This window comes from Mus musculus, chromosome 13 (genome assembly GCF_000001635.26).
Source record: "Mus musculus strain C57BL/6J chromosome 13, GRCm38.p6 C57BL/6J".
Lineage (NCBI taxonomy): Eukaryota > Metazoa > Chordata > Mammalia > Rodentia > Muridae > Mus > Mus musculus.
In genome coordinates this window covers 10,636,972-10,657,607 of record NC_000079.6, presented here as the reverse complement: position 1 = coordinate 10,657,607, position 20,636 = coordinate 10,636,972, and the positions used below count along the sequence as shown (strand labels likewise).

Here is a 20,636-nt window from a genome sequence, read left to right as displayed (position 1 = left end):
TTTTCAATTAAGTGTTCAGAACCCTTGAAGCACCTAGATATATCATTGAGCAAGTCCTAGAAACAGAGGGCCCTTAAGTCACTGGGTATGAGACTGAGACAAACTGTAACAAAGTAAATAAATGTATATGGTCATATCCTACTTGTTAGATGGTACTTGTTACACAGCAATAGATGAATAACATACATTTTGCTGCCTAGAAGAATACTTTTGAACAGTTTCAGAAAGTATGGAAGTGTCACCAGAGCATGTACAGTCAGAGGCTAGAAAGATGTGAAATATAATAATACAAAATGTGTAAGTCACCTCCATAAGGATCTGGATAGCAGTCTGAACTTAGAAAATACTGGTAATGAAGTCTCAAAAGGAATAAGAATATTCTCCAAAATCAGGGGGACAGAGTCTTCTCAAGTGGCACAAAGCTGAGGAAAATTTACATGTCAATAACACTAATCATGAAAAATTACCCAATAAACTATTCAAGCAAACTGCTAAGGGTGTCCCTGGTTTCTTCTCGCCTCTTATATGCAAGAGACAATAAACTGGGGGATTGATTAGTTTAAAAAAAAAAACTACAGGGAATGATCATCATGAGCTAACTAAGCCTCTTTGTTTAGGCAAAGAAAAAATTTAAAAGTACTTTCTAGGAGTGACCAGGAAAAAAAAATGGGTTATAGGGCCTTCGTTAGTGATAACAGAGTGAGTGTAGATAGACGTACACAAATTTCTGAAAAAGCTCAGGCAGATAAGGCATTTGAATATTCTGCTGCAAATCCCATCATTTCAAGCAACTCAGGGTATGCTGAAGGAACCCTTCAGTGAAGCACAAGTCATGGTGAGAGCTGTATGGCATAGTCCCTAAACCTTGTCAGCAGAACCCAAAGTAGAAAGGCTTCTCCAGATCCATGGAGTAAGTCTTTTCAAATCTGCAAGGAAATTACAGCACTAAAGTATTGGTAAAATAGGTTGAAAGAAAAACTAGTCAGAACAGGAGTACACAAGATCTAGTTCTCAGGTAGGTTTCTCCTTGCATAACACAAACTGAGAATATTGTGGAGAAATAAGGTCAACAAAAGCACCTAGAGGCTAAAGCCAGGACCACCAAAGCCGTGCCCTGTCCTGGAAACAGAATCAAGGACCATTCAATATTTGCTTAGCTCAGTTTCAAAATTATTATGGTTGCTGTCTCACCAACCTTCTCCACATTCTGGAAACTGTAATGTCATTATCCTGTGGCACACTGGCTTGGTAGAGAACACTTGTTTCCCTCGTGTCCCAGGTCTATAGATACAGAGATGTGTCCCAGCTAACTTCCTCCATCAAGTGAACTCATCCCCACTTGAGCCTACCTTGAAGGCAAGATCTTGGATTTAGATTAAATTGTAAAATTATCTTGTATTCTCAAGGAACAGGGTGTTTTTGTGCACTCAGAAGACTATCTGGGGGTCTGAGCACAGACCTTGTTAGATAGTCTCTATGATGTTCCCTCCTGATATTAATGAAATAAAGTAAAACCATTCTTTACACAACTGGCTTCTAACCAGAATATTTTGGAGTTGAGTGAGTGCAACTTCTCTATTATTTATGATTCTGTCTTGCCATTTTGGCCCTTTCTGTCTTCCCCTTTAGCACCTCTAATGGTTTTCTTGGAGGTTTATGAGACAAGAAAATGAAATGGACTCAAGAAAACTGTCAGTGCAAAAAATGAAAATTTTCATTGAAAAGATGAAATTCTACCAATAAACATGAGTGTCTGGAAAGCAGATCCTTCACTTTTCAGTCATTTAGATTGACGCCTATAACTGTATTAGTAGTCAATACCATCCACAACCTTTTGAAAGACCCTCAATGAGAGAACACAAGTACACCACACCTAAGCTCATGACACACGCTGTGAGTTAACTAGCACAGACGTGTTTATGCCTCCAACACAATGATAATTTCTACAAGGCAATAGTTAAGAAACATACCTTTCATACATAGCCATGTGTTTTACTATGTGGCAGACATTAATACAGATAAAATACCTTCAACAGCAAGTAGACACCCTCACTTTTTGAGTAGTCTTACTTTGTTTTGTATCTCTTTGGTGATTTTTAGAATTTTTCTAGGTTTTGTACATTACTAGAAATATTATCTTTCATGAGGTAAATTATTTCCAATAATTTAAGATCTTACGCAGAGTACTTTCATAAAATACTTGCCCCATAAGTTCATTCCAATTACGTAAATTAGAAAGCTTGAGAGCTCAGATATGAACCCCAAATGAGAAAGCAATCAAAGCAAGGTCACACTTTGGTCCAATTACTTTAGGGTTGTTGTTGAAGAGGCAAGAAAGAAAATATGTGCCTATCCCTGTCTAGGTTTTTGTGTCACATACAAATTCATGGATATATTGGGTACCTAGGGGATGTTAAATGTATTCTCTGAGCTTTGTCCCTTCAGCCAGGATTCTCTGTAACTCCAACTTCAGCCAGGACTCTCTGTGACCCTCCCTTCAGCCAGGACTCTCTGTGACAGCATTTTAAATTCATGATTATTGAGTTAGCATCCACAGTGAAACCCCAAATCAGAGATGAAGCACTATACCATAATATATTTTCTTATTATACATACAAGGATGAAAGGGTCTCCTGTTAAGCTTTGAAGGTGTCTTCTCAAAGTATGTGGCAGAAACTTGCACAATGGCAGGTTGGGCAGGTGCCACTGTTGAGATCTGGCTGGGTCCTGCAAGAGTGGAGAAGATGAAGAAATGAATTCTGTGAATACTCTCTCCCCTTTCTTCCCTCCTTCATTCCCTCCATTCCTTCCTCTTTCCATGTCTCTCCACCTCATATTTTCCTTCCATCTTCTACAATAGTATTATATAACAAGAATAACCTCACTAAAAACTAGTCCCCTGATCATGGACCTCCCAAACTCAATAACCATGAGCTATTAAAAGTCTGATTATCCTAAATTACCCAGTTGAGGTTATTCTATGAAATCAGCAGAAACATATTCAAATGGCTTCCTGCCATGATTATTTATTTCAATGTCTATATTTTTTTAAAGGTAGTATACTCCCTTGAATACAACTTTCCCTGGGACATCAATGGCAAACTGGGAAAATTTTCTTTGGATACTTCCAAGGGTATGAGTTGTGTGTGTTTATGTGTTTGTGTGTGTGTGTGTGTTTGTGTGTGTGTGTGTGTGTGTGAGAGAGAGAGAGAGAGAGAGAGAGAGAGAGAGAGAGAGAGCTAAAAGAGTCCTTCAACTCCAAGAACATGTCAGTGTGATTAATGTTATAATAGATATAAGCACCAGGAGGCTGATGGAGGAAGAAGCGGCCCCCCTGTGAGCCTGTGGGATGAGGACATGGGCAGTTTTCCAGAAGAACAGTTCGCCAGCCAGCTCATGTTTCCCTTCTCCTTCCATGGCTAATGCAATTTCACCTCTGACTTTAACATTCTGTTTGGGATTTTATTCTTACCTCTTCTCTCATGCTTTGCTTTATTTTCTGCCCAATAATCCTCTTTTCAACAACACAGCCAGCTCTTGTTGGCTTAGCTATCAGATTAAGCTGATGGCAAATCCTAAAAACCCTAGCCATCTCTGCTGTATCCTGAGGAGGTTGGAGATGTTAGTCCATGAAACGTAGCTGGAGCAGGGCATTGGAGAGGAACAACAACAAAAAGGAGCTTAGGGAGCCAAAGGCTCAGAAAGAATGTCAGAACTGGCAGGGGAGGGTTTGCAGAGCATCCCGGGGGACACGCTCTCAGTGGACATGAACAGATGGTGGAAAAGAAAAATTATATATAGACACACACATATATTTAAAAGCTGTAGAGCATGGCCCATGGAGCTCGAGTAGGTTGACAATTAGCATACCATATTATCTATTATTTTTAGTTTGCAGATCCCTATTTATTTCTCTCAAGGAGTGCTCTTAGCATGCCACAGATTTTGAAATGAGGGACTCAGGGAAGGGTGGGTGAGATTAGGAGAGATCAGAGTGACTCAGTGGAAAATGAGCGCAGATGCTATGGCACAGTGCCATCCCATCTTCCTGGGCAGGCACACAGACTGGCTAATGAAATTGTCGGGGACTTTGCTGGGGCTCCAGAGCTCTTGGCTCCAGGGACTCCGTGGTGAGGCACATCCAAGCTTTTTTTCTCGCCTTCCACCTTACACATGACAGCATGTGCTCTGAGAGTCCTGGGGTTCGTGGACCCCTTCCTTAGTTTCTCAGCTTGAGCATACATTAATCTCAGGAACCTTTTTTTCTATGTTAAAAAAATAAAAAAGATTGAGCCTGGTTTAGCTGTTCCCTGAAAGGTTCTGCCAGAGCCTGACTAATACAAACGTGGATGCTCACATTTGGACTGAGCAAAGAGTCCCCAATGGAGGAGTTAGAAAAAGGACTGAAGGACCTGAAGGAGTTTACAACCCCATAGGAAGAACAACAATATCAACCAACCAGACCACCCCAGAGCTCCCAGGGACTAAACCACCAACCAAAGACTACACATGGAAGGACTCATGGCTCCAGCCGCATGTGTAGCAGAGGATTGCCTTATCTGGCACCAATGGGAAGGGAGGCTCTTGATCTTGTGGAGGCTCAATGTTCCAGCATAGAGGAATGCTAAGGAGGTGAGGCGGGAGTGGGTGGGTGGGTGGGAGACCACCCTCATAGAAGCAGGGCAGGGGGCATGATATAGAGGGTTTGCAGAGGGGAAAGTGGCAAGGGAGATAACATTTGAAATGTAAAGAAATAAAATAACCAATGAAAGACAGATAGATAGATAGATAGATAGATAGATAGATAGATAGATAGACAGATAGATAGACAGATAGATAGATAGACAGACAGATGCTAAAAAGTCCAAGAGGAGACAGAAGAAAAAAAAAAGAAAATGATTATTATTAAAAAGTGTGTTGTGTAAAATGAAAAACAAATATGAGGAATAATACCTTGAGTTATTCATGGCCCCAAATATCTTCTTCTTGTGTTTTGTTCAACACTGTAGGACATATACTGAAAGAGGAAAGGCAGAGCAATGTATTGGTGTGATGACACATGAACTCATAACTAGCTAATGGGAAGATGTGAAAATAAATCTACTGAAGAAAGATTGTGGGATTTCAGGGCCCCTTGGAAATTTCAGCTTATCCTCATAGCACTATGGTCATTTCTACTATCTGGACTAATCTAACCAAATCAAAATCATAGGAAGAGTAACAAATATGGAAAGTGCAAAACCTGTGTTGTCAATTCAGGATCCATGTTTATTTAAAGAATCTGTGAGAAAAGATCAGGAAGTAGACTGTTTTTATTTTTACTTCCTTTGGTAGTCTTCTTCCCGTTAGCTTAATCTCCCTCATTCTTTTTTTTTTTTTTTTTTTTTTTTGCTAGAAAGTGAGCAATCTCAATCTCTCTCTCTCTCTCTCTCTCTCTCTCTCTCTCTCTCTCTCTCTCTCTCTCTCTCTCTCCCTCTCTCTCTCTCTCTCTCTCTCTCTTTCTCTCTCTCTCTCTCTCTCCCCAAAAATCCCACACAGGCCAACCAACATCAATGTACTCTCATATGAATTAGTCAAACCATTCTGTCTAGATTTCCTTTTGCCTTTAAATCCAAACCAATGATTTGAAAACGTATTTTATTAGTTGATGCATTGCCATTGGACTCAGGAAGCCAATGAAGGTGGAGTGAAGTCAGGATGTAAATGATGGGTATGAAGGGGTAAGTGACAAAACAAATAGGTATAGGGTCCAGGGAGATAGCTAAGTTGTTAGAGAGCAAACCTTAGAAGCATGGGGATATAAGTTCGGTCCCCAGAAGACATGGATTTTTGTTTTGTTTTTTGTTTTTTTTTTTTTTTTTTGCTTTGGGTCAGGTTTATAATGTGAATCCAACACAGGGATGAAATAAGAGAATACAGGGGCTCGCTGGTAAGTTAAATCTGTGGGTTCCAGGGTGGTGAGGACTGTATCTGTAAAAAAATTAAATAAACAAATAAACAAATAAGCAAATAAGTAAATACGGAAATAAAGAAATAAAAAGTGAATGGCATCTGAGTAATAATAGACAAATCTACCCTCCGGCTTTCACACATGCACAGGCACATGTGCATATACACATACACAGACACACATACAAATACAAATATACACACATGTAAACATATATAAACCCACATATACACACCCATACAGCCATACACATACACACAAAATATACATAAATATAGGTTATAAATAATGTTAATATTAACATCTTAGTTATGCAAATTATAACTTTATCTATAATAACAGCGAATAAGTCTGTATTTGTTACATCCCTTACATGTTTGGATATTGAAAATCTTGACACTCATACTTCATTAAATTTTTACAAACTCTTTGAAGTAGTTCTATCAAGATACTAACAGCTCAAATCAAAGGAAATAGAAGCCGGGCAGGCTGAGGAAGGTCCTTTCAATTCAGCATCTCCTAATTCTAAGTCAAAGTCGCTTTCAGAGACTTTAGCCCTCTCTGTGTTTCATTTCCCTCACAGCCATACTGTCAAACTTCATGCTCACAAACTTCAAAGATGCTGGTTACATATTAACCTGTTCCTTTCTCACAGCTCAGGGTTAAATATCACCCTCTGGCTTTCACACATGCACCGGCACATGTACACACACACACACACACACACACACACACACACACATACACACATACAAATATACATATACACACATGTAAACATATATAAACACACACACACACACATACACACATACAAATATACATATACACACATGTAAACATATATAAACACACACACACACACACAAGTGTGTGTGTCCAATGTATTTGTAAATAGCCAATCATCCTCTTTTATTGTTGGAAGCTGTTGTCCCACATGACAATTTTATCTTATAGTTTTCAATAAAGAAGTGTTTGCTGTACTCTTGCTCACAATGGTATTTGCACAAGCTGTACCTTCCTAACAGATATCACAGTGGCACCCAGTCAAGGAAAGCCTCGTGGTGTTCCGAACATGGACCGTACTGTCATAGATCTACAACATGCATCAAGAAGCTGAGAAGTCAAGGTGACTGTACAAAGTAATGAGATACTCAGAAAACAATACTTATCAGCCTCAAGAGTTTAGTCACTCACTGAAGGTTGCTATCAAGAGAGAGTCTTGACTCAGGAGTCAGTGAAACAAAAGTCATTATCAGAAAAATAAAACAGGACAGATAAATCCAGAATTTGTTGACCTGTCATTCCTTGAAAGAAAACACCAAAAATATATCAAGTACTATAGACACCGAAGAGTGTTCCATCAATATACTATCATATTAGGTAATTTTGGTAGTTATGTTTCAACAGCTTTCTATGAACAATGGAATGCAGTAGTGGCCTTTGTAGGTAGGTGTTAAAGAACAATATCTAAAATCAATATACCTGTGAGGTATTACTAGGAGATAGATTTTGTTGGATAGTGAAGTACTGCTAAGTGTTACTGTTTCCACTCCTTTCTCAGTTCTTCTGAGATTAAGTCCCTCAGCAGTATGTTTTCAAAGATTTCCAGCTGAAGTTTCTAAAGCTTTTCGACTTTTAAAGGACTACTGCCCATGAAGACTAAGATTTGATACAGACAAAATCTGGAAGTGATTAGGTGTGATATTCAGAAGAAGAAGCCATTGTTTGAACTGAGATGAGTCATGCCCTACTCTAAGGTTCTCCATACTGAACATGACTGTGCTTTTTTTAGGCCATGCATTGTCTAAGGGACCCCATTTTATAAACAACTTTTGACTCCATTTTTATGGTACAGGGCTATTGCACCATTGGGCCAGGCTGTCAACATCACTGTCTGTCTAGCAGCCCTCCTGCGATTTATTTGTTGTGCAAACTGATAAACAACTTATTCCTGATAATAGAAATGACAATGCCATCAATCTCTACACAGTAGTTCTGAAACTGTAAGGAGTCATAGGAGGAAAAGTTATGACATACTATCTCTATAATAAAACAAGCTGAGTAGTGTCTATAGTCTCTTCAAGCAAAGGAGTTAAATGACGGTTTTAAAATAGAATTGCTAATTTTGAGAGTTTGGTTTTCACTTTGGAGTGGGTCTGATCAGATCAGCCTCTGACAGAACTGTGCAAATAATTATAACAGCTAACCATTGTGGACAACTTGACCCAGAGAAACTGCTCCACAACTCTGTGAGTGCATTTCTAGAGATTTAACAGCAGAGAGGGAAGCCCTGCTACAAGTAGGTGGCATCATTCTACTGGCTGGGTCCCTGAACTGAATAAAGATTGAAAGGAGAAACCCAGCCAGCCAGGTACCAGCAGAAGTCCCTACTCTTGATTTCCTGACCTTAGATGCAATGTCACCACCCACTTCCCATTTTCATTATCTTGTCTCCCCCACCACAGTGGAAGCTACATTCAAACTGCAAGTCAAAGCAAACACTTTTTTCCTTGAGTTGTATAGCAGTCATAGAAAAGTAATACACCAACATTATTTTACCATGAAGTATCTATTCTGCTATTCTTCCTATATATAGCTAACGAAAAAAGAAAGAAATTCCCTCTTTGTTACATAGTCCAGGGCAATTCCTCAGAATTTTTTTTAATAGGATGGGTTGTCATCTTAGTTACCTTTCCTGTTGCTGTGTTAAGATTCCCAGACACACGCCACATTAGTGTGGAAAGGCTTATTCTGCCTCACAGTTGAAGGTCAAAGTCTATCATAAGGTGTGGGAGTAGGGCCTCAGAGATTCAGAAATTTGATGAAATTTGAGGCAGTTTGCCCTTACATCTACAGTTAAGAAACAGAGAAAGGTGAATGCTTCAGATTAGCTCATGTTCTGCTTTTTAAACAGCCCAGAATCTCTAGCCCAGGGAATGGTACCACCTATGGTGAGCAGGTTTCTTATGTCAATTTACCAATCAAGAGAACCCTCCACAGGCATGCCCAGAGGCCCCTCTACAGGTGACTATAGATCTCATCAAATTGACAATTGAGATTAGCAATCATAGCTGTTATTTCTTCTAAATTTTAAAGATCAGTTAATTGACCCTATAACATGAATGAGCATTTCCTAGAAATTAAAATCTTTAAAAAGAGGCTATTTATAAGACCCTCTGTGCATCCCAGTAAGGAATCAACTCAGAAGCTCTTGACTGACAATTACAGGCCCTCAGGAAAATGAACTTTATTTGGAATGAAAATTCTATTCTACAGACATCTGGGTCTTCACTCTGAGGGGAATCATTAAGCCTACTTATTATTTATGTGAAAAATCTATTCCCAGAAGTGGGGGGGGGGACTTTATAAAGTTTAAAGAAAGTTTTTGAGCTTTAACAGCCACAGAGAGTCTAATAAATTCAACTGCTTAGCCAGAAAGTCATATTTATTATGCTCATTGGACAAATATCCCATTGTTGCAACTTGGAGTTATTAATACTTGATAAAAATGAATATTACACTTTTTGTTACCAGTGGAACTATGTCACACTGAGGAAATGAGTGTTCTAAGAAATAACAAGAATCCCCAGGCCATGAAGACTTTGGGGGTACATATTTTTATGATACAATACACATTATTAACATAACAGTTTCACTTAGTCTTTGAGAACTTCATACAGGTATACAATATATTTTGGTCACACTCACCCCTGTTCCTCCCCTCTAACTTCTCCTGGGTCCTTCCCACTTCTATGTCCTAACTTTATATTCTTGGATTTAATCCAGTTTATTCTAGCCATATACTCATGGGTAAGGAATCATCTACTGAGGCGTGTTCAGCCTACCAGGTCCTCACATCTAAAGGAAACTGACTTTGCCCTTAAGCCAGGAACTGTCAAGAGCCCTTCATCTAGAAGTTAAGACTCCCTCACCACCCATTTTGGCATGTTAACTGACTCATTTTTCTGCAGGCCATCTGTAGGCAGCCATAGCTATTGTCCAGTGGTTCTGTCCAGTTCAGTAGATGCTATTCTGACTGAGTTTCCCCAATACGTAGCTCTAAAATCTTTCAGGGCCCTCCTCTTGAGATTTAGGAAAGTGGACATACAATGGACATGCCATTAATGACTGACCCTGTACCCCAGAGACACTTGTCCTTTGCTCGTCGACCAGTTCTGAGACTATAATCATTATCTGCTGCACAAAGATGCTGCTCTAATACCATGTTCATTGATTTAACACAACCCAAACTACACTTGTCTTAGTTATGGTTTGTATTCCTGTACAAAACATCATGACCAAGAAGCAACTTGGGGAAAGGTTTTGTCTAGCTTACACTTCCACATTGCTGTTCATCACCAAAGGAAGTCAGGACAGGAACTCACACAGGGCAGGAACTTAGAGGTAGAAGCTGATGTAGAGGCCATGGAGGGGTGCTGCTTATTGCTCTGCTTCCCCTGGCTTGCTTAGCTTGCTTTCTTATACAATCCAGGATTACCAGCCCAGGAATGGTACCACCCACAATGGTCTGGGCCCTCTCTTCCTTTATCACTAATTGAGAAAATACCTTACAGCTGGATCTCATGGTGGTATTTCCTCAAGGGAGGCTCCTTTCACTGTGATAACTTCAGCTTGTGTCAAATTGACACAAAACCAGCCAGTACAACACTGCAGTCTAGATATGCATATGTAGGTAGGAAAGACATGGTCAGAGCTTTGAGCTTCACTGAATCCTGAGCCTAGACCAGCAGGTTTTGTTTAAACCATGAGTAATTTTCCTTGTGCAATGGCATATTATATAATGAATACTGACCTTTACACACAGAATAGTAAGAAATAGCAAGAAACATGTTTTCAAAAATTTGTATGTGATCTAAGAATGCTGCAGCACAGTGAAAACTGGAGATACATGAAGTAATATGAGAAGAAACGTAGCATGTGGGACATATTTCCAGTGTCTACCACATCCTGAAGAGGAAGGCAAAGGGTTAGCACAAAGAGTGGTTATTGTAGTGGGTTTATGGGGATGGATATCAAATCTTGACTCCAGATCATACCTAAGAAGAAAAATTTGTCTTTCTTTGCCTTTTGTTTTGGTCTTTGAAAAAAACCCATATGTGTATAAAGTGATATATCACTTCTCACTCACCAGTCCAATGATCCCCAGTAACCTTCAACATATGTCCTTTCCAATTTTGCATTCTTTTAAAATGTATTTTATTGTTTATTTTTCAACCCATTTTTTCCAACTACTGTTGCCCACATGCAAATAAGCATGAGGTAATCCACTGGGACATGGACAACCTATCAATGTCCATGCCCCCAAAGAAAAGTGACTCTACCTCATTAGCCATGACCTGCCAATACCACTTCAGCAATGGATGGGGACTCCAGAGCCAAAATATGTTCCATGCCAGAGTTTTTAACTGCAGTGATGTTGTGGAAGACAGAACATATTTTAGACTTTGCTGACTGAACTTCTCAGTGTCTAATACTTAGTCATACATCCATACCTCAAAATTAGCCATTGGCAACACATTAATGAATACCATTGTATTCAACACAACCTTAGTCAAACACAATTTCCCTCAAGATATGACTAACAATCTCCCTGTTGACTCCTGTTTTAAAGAATGGGTAACTCTGAACTGTACTAAGCTAAAAAGAAAATGTAGTTTAATCTCAATGTTCACTTTAATTATATAAGGGCCAAGTTATAATTTTAGCATTCATAGCCACCTTTAGATACAGATTCAGCTCTCAGGGGGACAATTATAGCATGCTAGACTTCACATTACTTGCAGAACGATTCATGTAATTCTTCTACTCAACAAATCAAAAAATGAATAGAGAAGAGAATATGGCAAGTGAATAAACAAATGCAATTCAACAAAAACAATTTCTCAAGGATTGTTTAACTAGTGCCTAATATAAATATCAAGACAAAGGAACTCAGGAAATCTGAAGTAGCCTCGTTCAGTAAGAAGTCCTGTTTCAAGAAAAAAAAAAATATGGAGAAAAATTGAAAAAGACCGTGGATGATGTGTGTTGTCCTTCAAGTGCATACACATAGATGCAGATGCATTTGCACACACACACAAAGACACAGACACAGATACACAGAGAGAGAGAGAGAGAGAGGAAGCTAGACAGAGAGAGACAGAGATAGAGACAGAGAGACAGACAGAGAGAGACAGAGATGGAGACAGAAACAGAGAGAGACAGAGAAAGCCAATCATCTTAACAACAACCTAGGAAATCATGAGTTTGGGAAAGGAAACACCTTCATAAAATGAATAAATGGAAAATGGAAACATTGAGCTTATTCATGAAGTTGCCAGCATGTGATAACTTGTTTGCTAGGTCTAGCAGGGAATACAGCTACTCAACTCAGTGCACACCTTTGGGAAGGACACATTTGGAATGGTAAAAGAGGAATGGCTTACCTACCTAACCAGCCAAATCAGCAGAATCACTCATTATTCAGAAAGAAGTAAAGTTAAAATATGACGAATAATCATGCAACACTCAGCAGAATGCTTAATATGTAAAATACTGGCAAGACGTTAAAATTATAGACATTCACACATACTGCAACGAAATATAATTCATTACTAACACATCCAATAACAGTCTGTCACGATGAATTTCACTTAAGTAGATATATGCTTCATCACAGAGCACATCCACTCTTACTTATTGCCAAAATAAATTTGTTAAAATATGCACTAAGAGATATGTCTGCAAATGTCATAACAACACTGGTCATACACACAACCTACACACATTTAAAAATATGCAACAGTATAAACAAATTAATTATAACATGAATAACACAGGCTTCTACATGAACTAATTCATCAGTGTCAGTTTATGCACAACAGAGAACACAAAATAAAATATACTGTGAGACATTAGTCAGTGGCCTTTAATTTTTTATAATCCTTAGTGTTGGATATTTATTGTGTTTTACATGTATACTGGAATGATATACAAATTTAAAATTTCACTTCTTTCTCTGTCCTTCTCCAAGTATGCCAAACAATAGCATCTAACAAGAGAAACTCATTCTATCTGGAGATTAAGACATTAAATCATTAAAGTTATTAATGAAGGTAGGGTGAAACAGAAGCCAAGGGAAGATGTGATCTGAAGAGCCGTCTTAAGTTCTTAAGTCTAGCATCCCTGAGTCTACAGGGCCAGTACAGTATGCATTAGAGAACAAAGAGTTAAGGTCCAGACCACAGAGGCATTGTAGAGTGTCAAAAATTATTACTAAAAATTAGATTTGATAGTCTGGAGAGATGACTTGTAAAAGGCAAAGTTCTTGTTATAGACACATGAAATCTTGAATTATGATTCCAAAAGTCCTTGAGAAACCAAGGCATGGCAATGCATGTCTATCATCACAACATTGAAGAGATGGAGACAGGAGATTCTTGTAGTTTACTAGTTATTGAGTCTAGCCAAATCCGTGAGACACAGGTTCAATGAGAGACCCTGTCTTAAAATCCAATGTGGAGAAGGATAGAGGAAGACATACAATATTAAGTTCTTGCATCCACAAACATGTCCATGCATTGCATGTGAACCACCACACATGCAAAACTGTTCATCTACCACACACCCATACACATTAGATTCAAAGTTACACCATAAGAATTTGACACAGGAAACCTTAAAGCACGGGTTCACAAAAGACAGTTGTTTCCTGTATGTGGGCAAATGGACTAAATAAGGCTGCATGTAGAAAGACCAGCTTTACATACCTAAGTCATCTGAACAAGAATGAGACTTGGGTGTTCGAGAGTCTCACTGTGCCCCGGGGAAGCTGGGCCACCCCTAAAATTAAAATGTGCCACTTGCCACCACCAATCTTTTGACTCTCAGTGAGTGCATATCATGTGAGTTCTTTTGTGATTGGGTTACCTCACTCAGGATGGTACCCTCCAGATCCATCCATTTGCCTAGGAATTTCATAAATTCATTGTTTATAATAGCTGAGTAGTACTCCATTGTGTAAATGTACCACATTTTCTGTATCCATTCCTCTGTTGAGGGGCATCTGGGTTCTTTCCAGCTTCTGGCTACTATAAATAAGGCTGCTATGAACACACTGGAGCATGTGTTCTTATTACCAGTTGAAACATCTCCTGGATATATGACTCTTTGTTGTAGCAGTTGTTTTGAATGACAATGGCCCTTATAGGTTCATATATTTGAATTTTTGATTCCCAGGTGGTAGAACTGTTTGGGGAGAATTAGTGGTGTAGAAACATTCATGAACCCCGAGAGACCGACCAGTCAATATCCGATCTGATTCAATTACACCAGGGTCTGTATTCATAAGCTGGAGCTTATGAATGGAACCCATGGGAGGGTTCCAGTGGAGAAAAGTCCCCAAAAATCATTGGGACAAGGTTTTATAGATAATCACAGGTGAAGGGGTGAGTGTTTCTATCCTAGCAAGCATTTAATTGAGGTGCTACTGTGGCCTTTAGGATAATTGTCTGGTGCTAGGAGCCAAACCATAAAGGTAAACTCTGCTTTCATCCTAATTATTCGGCAGGGAAAGGCTTGTAAAGTGGAAGTGCAGATTTGTTGAGTTATAACCTGGAAACCAGTGCTAGATGTTGGATTTGTTGGGGGGAAAACCTTAAGACTCAGGTCTTGTTTGGGATAGCCTGGAAACTGGAGGTAGGTACTAGCCTGATAGTTTACTTGAGTTTAAACTTAAGTCAGGTTTTCTAAGATGGAATTTGAACCCAAAAATTTAGTCTCTCATTAGAAGGTATGTCCTTGCTGGAGGAGGTATGCTCCTAGGAGTGGGGAGGTTTCAAAGACTGAAGCCATTTCAAGCTAGTGTTCTCCACTTCCTGATTTTGGTCTGAGATGTAAGCTTTCAGCAGTTCCTGCCTCTGTGTCTTTGCTCTGATACCATTCATCATTGATCCAACATTATGGAATGTAAGCCCAATTAAATTATTTATTTTATAAGTTGTCTTGGTCACTGTGTTTTATCACAGTGATAGAAAAATAACCAATAAAGTAGTAAAAGTGGTGAGTGTGTTTGTGTGTGTATGTGTGCAGTCATGTTTCCATGTGTGCATCTGTGAGCAAAGGTGCTCATGTATGTATATGTATGTGTATGTGGAGGCCTGAGGTGAACATCAGATATGTTCCTCAGGAGGCATTTATCATGAATTTAAGATGGGATCTCTCACTTTTACATGAAATGCACCAATTTGGCTATGCTACTTGGTCATCTAACTACTCCATTTAGGTCTGGAAGTGCCTTTATGGTAGAAATGCTGAGCACCAGGTAAAGACTATGGATTTGATCCTCAGAACTGTAAGCAAATAAAAATAATAAACAAATACTCCAAATCACATCATCATGAAAGTATCAGGAAATCAAACACAGCATATTACCCGAGTGGCTTATTTCTTAATTTTTCTCAGTGGTTAGTTTATAACTTAGTCTCAGAATTTAGGGAAATTTTAAGAGAACCATCAGTAAATGAGGTAAAACTTTTGAAAGATCCTGCCATTTATTTCTGTGCCTCACATCCCCACCCCAACAGTTTTAGTGAAATCATCTTTATTTAGCTCTCTGGGTTTGATTGGATGAATCCCATGCCACCTGACCTTTGCCCACTTAAGAACAAAAGCTTCAAAAAGTTCTGAATCACTTTTAGATCAGAAATTAAGATTTCACCGTAGAATACATTTGCATTTTTGCTTGAGCTGGAGCCTTCCGGGGAGTTTGTGTGAAGTCCTTATCAAAATAGTAACTTCCTCTAAGTCTGAAATGTTAGCAGCTGACATTGATAGACTTTTCCCCACAAGGCTCGTATTTTACATGAAGAATTCTCAATGCCTCACGACAAAAAATTAGCATAATTGTTATAACAGTATTTAAATAGTTAAAATTTAAAGATTTAAATTATAAATTATAATTAAATTTATAATTAAAATTAAATTATAATGGTTAAATTTAAATTATAACCATTTCATTGACATTTCCTGGATTGTACTATGGAGTCAAGATGTCTCAGCTAAAGCTAGGGTTATGCAGTGAGGTGAAGGTTCTGTTACAGGGTTCAGTGGTTTGAACTTTCCTGTAGTCTCCAATCTGCCACAGATAAATAGTAGTCATGAAGGACTAAATTCTGGCATATTTATTCAAATGTATTTCCTTCTGACCTTTAAATATTGTAATTTTCCTTTAAATATTGTAATATATGAAAACTAAGATCATCCCTTTTTCTGAGGTACACAGACCCATAGCAGGACAGACTAAGGCACTTGAACACTGACCTCAACTTTCAGCTAGCCAAGTCATGTAAGACAAAGACCTAAAGCCAAGCATCTGACATCTGGGAAGTAGAGATAATACAAAGTTATATAATGGCTAATTCAATGTGTTCAGTATTCATGTCTGTTAAGAGAACACATGAGAGTTCCACCTTCATTAAGGGTTTGCAAGATAGTTGCCATGGGACACAATCTCCATCACAGGTATGTGTACACATGTGTTTGGATGCCCATAGAGACCAGAAGATGATATCAGACCCCTAGGCAATTGTAGGTCACCTGGTGTTGGTTCTAGTAACTGAATTTCTGTCCTCTGCAACAGCAGTAAATGCTCTTAGTTGCTGATCCATTTCTTCAGATTTGATTCACTCAGATGTCTGCCTATACTTAATTGTATTAATGTTAGTATTAGTATACATTTTAATAAAATGCTTTTCTGTCCCTTGTTAGAATAAAATATGGATGCTATCTTACAGTTTAAACATATGTATTTATGCAAGTAAACATTTTTCCTAAAGAAAGCATGTAAATATATATTTCAAGTTGTAAGATTCTCACTATGTAATATTTGAAGGCACTGTAATGAAAAAGGACATGAGTTTTTTAAAAATACAAATAATGTATTTGTATTTAAAATGTAAATAATGTAATGATAATGGGAGAACATGGCTAAAATGAAATGAGGGGCATCAGAAGTACCAGACCTCAATCAGCAATGTTTGGAAAATAACTGAGAAAACCACACACAGAAAATGGTTCACAAAGCATCACAGGGAAGAGACTAATGCAGGAGGGTGGGAAATAGGAAGGTGTAGATGCAGGGCTAATGAGGCAGCGAGGCTGGCAAAGATGCTTCCTGTCAAGCCTGTTGACCCAAGTTCCATCCCTGGACCCCACACTGTGGAAGGAGAGAACCAATCCATCAGGTTGTCCTGAGGCCATCAGTTAATTATCACACATCTGCATTCATATAGATGCTCCTGTATGTGTGTGTGAGAGAGAGTGTGTGTGCACACACAAACAGAAAAGCTGATTGTAATAAAGAATTCATGGAAGTAGGGTGTAAGCCAGGTTGAAAATTAGTAATATATAGATCAATGCTCCCTATAAATATGATAACAGTCAAGTAGCTTATGAGGGCTAAGGAGTGTACGTCAGTGGTAAATGCTTCCCTTGCAAACATAAACCATTGAGGATCAGTGGCCAGCATTTAAAAAGTGAATAATAACATAAAGAAATATATTTCACCATAGAAAACTTACTATCAGGAGATAGAATCTAGATTATAATTTAATAATTATTCAAATTCAAAAACTAATGAAACTGTTAAATAAAATAGCAAACCTATTAGATGCAGACATTAGAATAAACTTTAAAGATATTTTAAAATAATTATTAAATAATAGTAGATACCTGCGACATACCTTATTTAAATTAATAGGTCACGGATGGACATAACTTTACTACATAAAGAGAAACCTCTTGTAGTACTTTTAGAAGACTTTCTTCTTTTAGAAGAAAACTTGTAGAAGTTTTGTGTATCTCAAAGATTAAAATACTGTAGTTAAAGACTTTACTGTCTCCAAATGATACGAATGTTCAAGTAATCCCAATTCAAATCAAGTTTTATTTGATGAAACAGAAATCCAGTTAAAATGTGAAAGAACAAATAAAGAAATAAGAAAATACTACACACAATTAAATGTTCTTGTCTTCAGTGTAATGAAATGATTAGAACAAAAAAAGTTCAATAAGTATGTATAAATCTGTGATCTTATTAAGTATATTTAAATATTAAATTAAATTAAAATATTAAAATGTAAATATTAAATATTTATTAAATTGTAATGCAGCTTCATGACTTCTGTAGCTAAGAAAGAATAGGCTCACAGCTCTATAGTACAGCTGAGTCACACACACACTGCAGATCCCTAAACACAAAGAAAACCAACGCAATACTTGGCTGTTTCTCTAGTTTGAGGAATCAAAGCCATATGGCATATCACATGCCTGCCATCAATTATTTTGTATTTACTTTTGTGCCTCCACCCAAAATACAATAAACAGTCCTATGCTGAATCCTGTTATTAGTTCATACGTCACCATGGTCTCATAGTCTTCCTGACAAGAAAGTAATCCTGAAGGAACAGACAAGCCTTCTTGTCTGGCTCATCTCAAATTGACCACTAAGAGCAACAGTAATCAGAATGGAAAGACTGTCTTAAGCCAGTTGAATTTAGGATAATTTATTAGACAGCCATAGAAACTGCAACAGTAGCTGAACATCCCAATAGATATTCCTGGAGTTGATAGCTTTTTTCATTAAAAAATAAGCCAAAGATACAGAAAAACGAGAAATTGATAGGTCACACATAGGTAAGAACAACAGTATTCCTTTTTGGTTGCTTTCAGAGATCTCAAAGTAGCTGTTATTAAAATAATATGTAAAGTATGCTCAGATTGTTCAACAAGCACTCAAGCAATGTCAAATTATAATTTGACAACTGTATAGTATGCATGAGATGATTTTTTAACATTTCATTGCGTGTGTGCTTGTGTGTGTGTGTGTGTGTATATGTGTGTGTGTGTGTAGATTTAAGAGAACTCTTGGGAGTCATTTCTATCATTCCACTGTTGGTTATATAGATTGAACTCAGGCCAGCAGGCATGCATGCCCACAAGTCCCTTTATCACTGAGCCCAGAAAATAAACTCTTACTAAGATGGAAAAAAATGAATGGTGACCAAACAGGAATGTGGCTGAATCTCAGAGTCACTGACTTGAGCAAGAGAATTTAGATAAAGGCAGGGCTTCATCAAATGGTTCCTTCCAGACAAGATTGGGTACATTTAAGGTTATATAGCTTTAGATATGATCCCAATTCAAAAGGCTTAGAGATGGAACAAATTTCCATTGTGTAAATCAGGGTCACTCTTGGTTCTCAAGGTGAAGGGAATATAGGATGAAAGTGAGAGACTTCTGTAAAGATGATAATGTTCTCTGTCTTGATTTGAATTCATGTGAAGTGTGTGTAGTTGCCTGTCAAGCCATTGACTTAAACTCTTTGTAGTTAATGTTTGTAATTACACATCGTTTTTCTTGCAATGAACACTTTCATAATTTCTAAATTTCTTTCTAGGAAACCTAATTACAGTTAACTGTCTTGAGTTCTATTTCTTTTCTCTTTTCTTTTTCTTTTTCTTTTTTAATTGTAATCATGCAAACCTCAAATTTCTACAAGGAAATGGTGTTTTATTTGGCAGAAGTCAACTTGGAAACATTTTATGGAATCTTCAGATCAAATGTAGACATAAGTTCCCATTTGACAATACAGCAATTACTTAGTATTAGCTGATCAATGTATTTGAGAGTAATGAAAGTGAATTTTCCAGATCAAATCAGTCATTCTGTATTTCAGTAACTTAGATTGCTTTCTTACTTCCACATCTCAAATTAGCACAGTTGTAGTTATATAGCTTGTATAACAAGCATTCCATATATTTTTAATGTCTATCACATTACTGTCTGAAGCCTCTTTTTAAGTGTTACCTATATATAAATAACTAAGAAGCCATTTAATGTGGAGGGGTTGTCTGGTCCTATAAGATTATAGATATGGATTATTAAACTGTATAAAAAATTGGTGTAATTCTAGATTCAAGATGATAAAATGTCTGGAAAATGGAAAGTATCCATAGAGGAATTTATATCTCAAGAGTGTTTTCTCTTCCATGTTATTTTTTTCAACATGGGGATGATGTTTTAAAAGTAAATTAAAGTTTCCATGTAGAGACGGCTAGTTTATGCAAACCTGGGTGGGTGCATGTCTAGAAAGGGTGACTGCTCTGGTTTGGGTCATGACAAGAATAGGCAAATACCATCATTATCTTCCAGACTCCAATTTGAAGGCTAGAGGGGTTATGTACTCAGTATGCAAGCAAGGAAGAGGCTGCCTCTGTTTCCTGAGTCTTAAAATTACATTAACATAATAATTTCACAGTGTTCACTAGAAATAAGATGTATAATGCCCGTGGCAGGAAAAGACATTGCTGTAGAGCTATTTCCTCCCAATTTAAACATGCTTTTCTAGAGGAAGAATGTTAAGGCTTTGAAGTATACAAAACACACAATGTCCAGGAAGTAAAGCATGCGGAAGCTCAGGAAGTCACAAGACACACAAGGCGCTCTTTGGGCATGTAAAAGAGTAACAATTGCTAAGAAGCGGAGACACTCAATCTGGTTGAAGGCCCTGAAATTCATGTTTGAAGCTTGAGGCATGCAGCTTTGATGAGTCACAGCCTGACAGCTGTGCTTTTCAGTGACACAGCTGCCTTTGAGTCATCAGTATTCCTGTGAGTCCCCACAC

At 37.9% G+C, this 20,636-nt stretch overlaps 1 long non-coding RNA gene across 1 annotated transcript in view; it reads right to left on the bottom strand.

The window, feature by feature from the left end:
- The window catches only part of Gm26861, a 314,369-nt gene that overhangs the window by 16,240 nt on the left and 277,493 nt on the right, over positions 1 to 20,636 (bottom strand). The window contains exons 5-6 of the long non-coding RNA XR_001780860.2: positions 4,954 to 5,017; positions 2,617 to 2,727 (exon numbers count right to left, since the gene is read on the bottom strand). This is a non-coding gene — a long non-coding RNA (predicted gene, 26861). The remainder of the gene's footprint in view (positions 1 to 2,616; positions 2,728 to 4,953; positions 5,018 to 20,636) is intronic.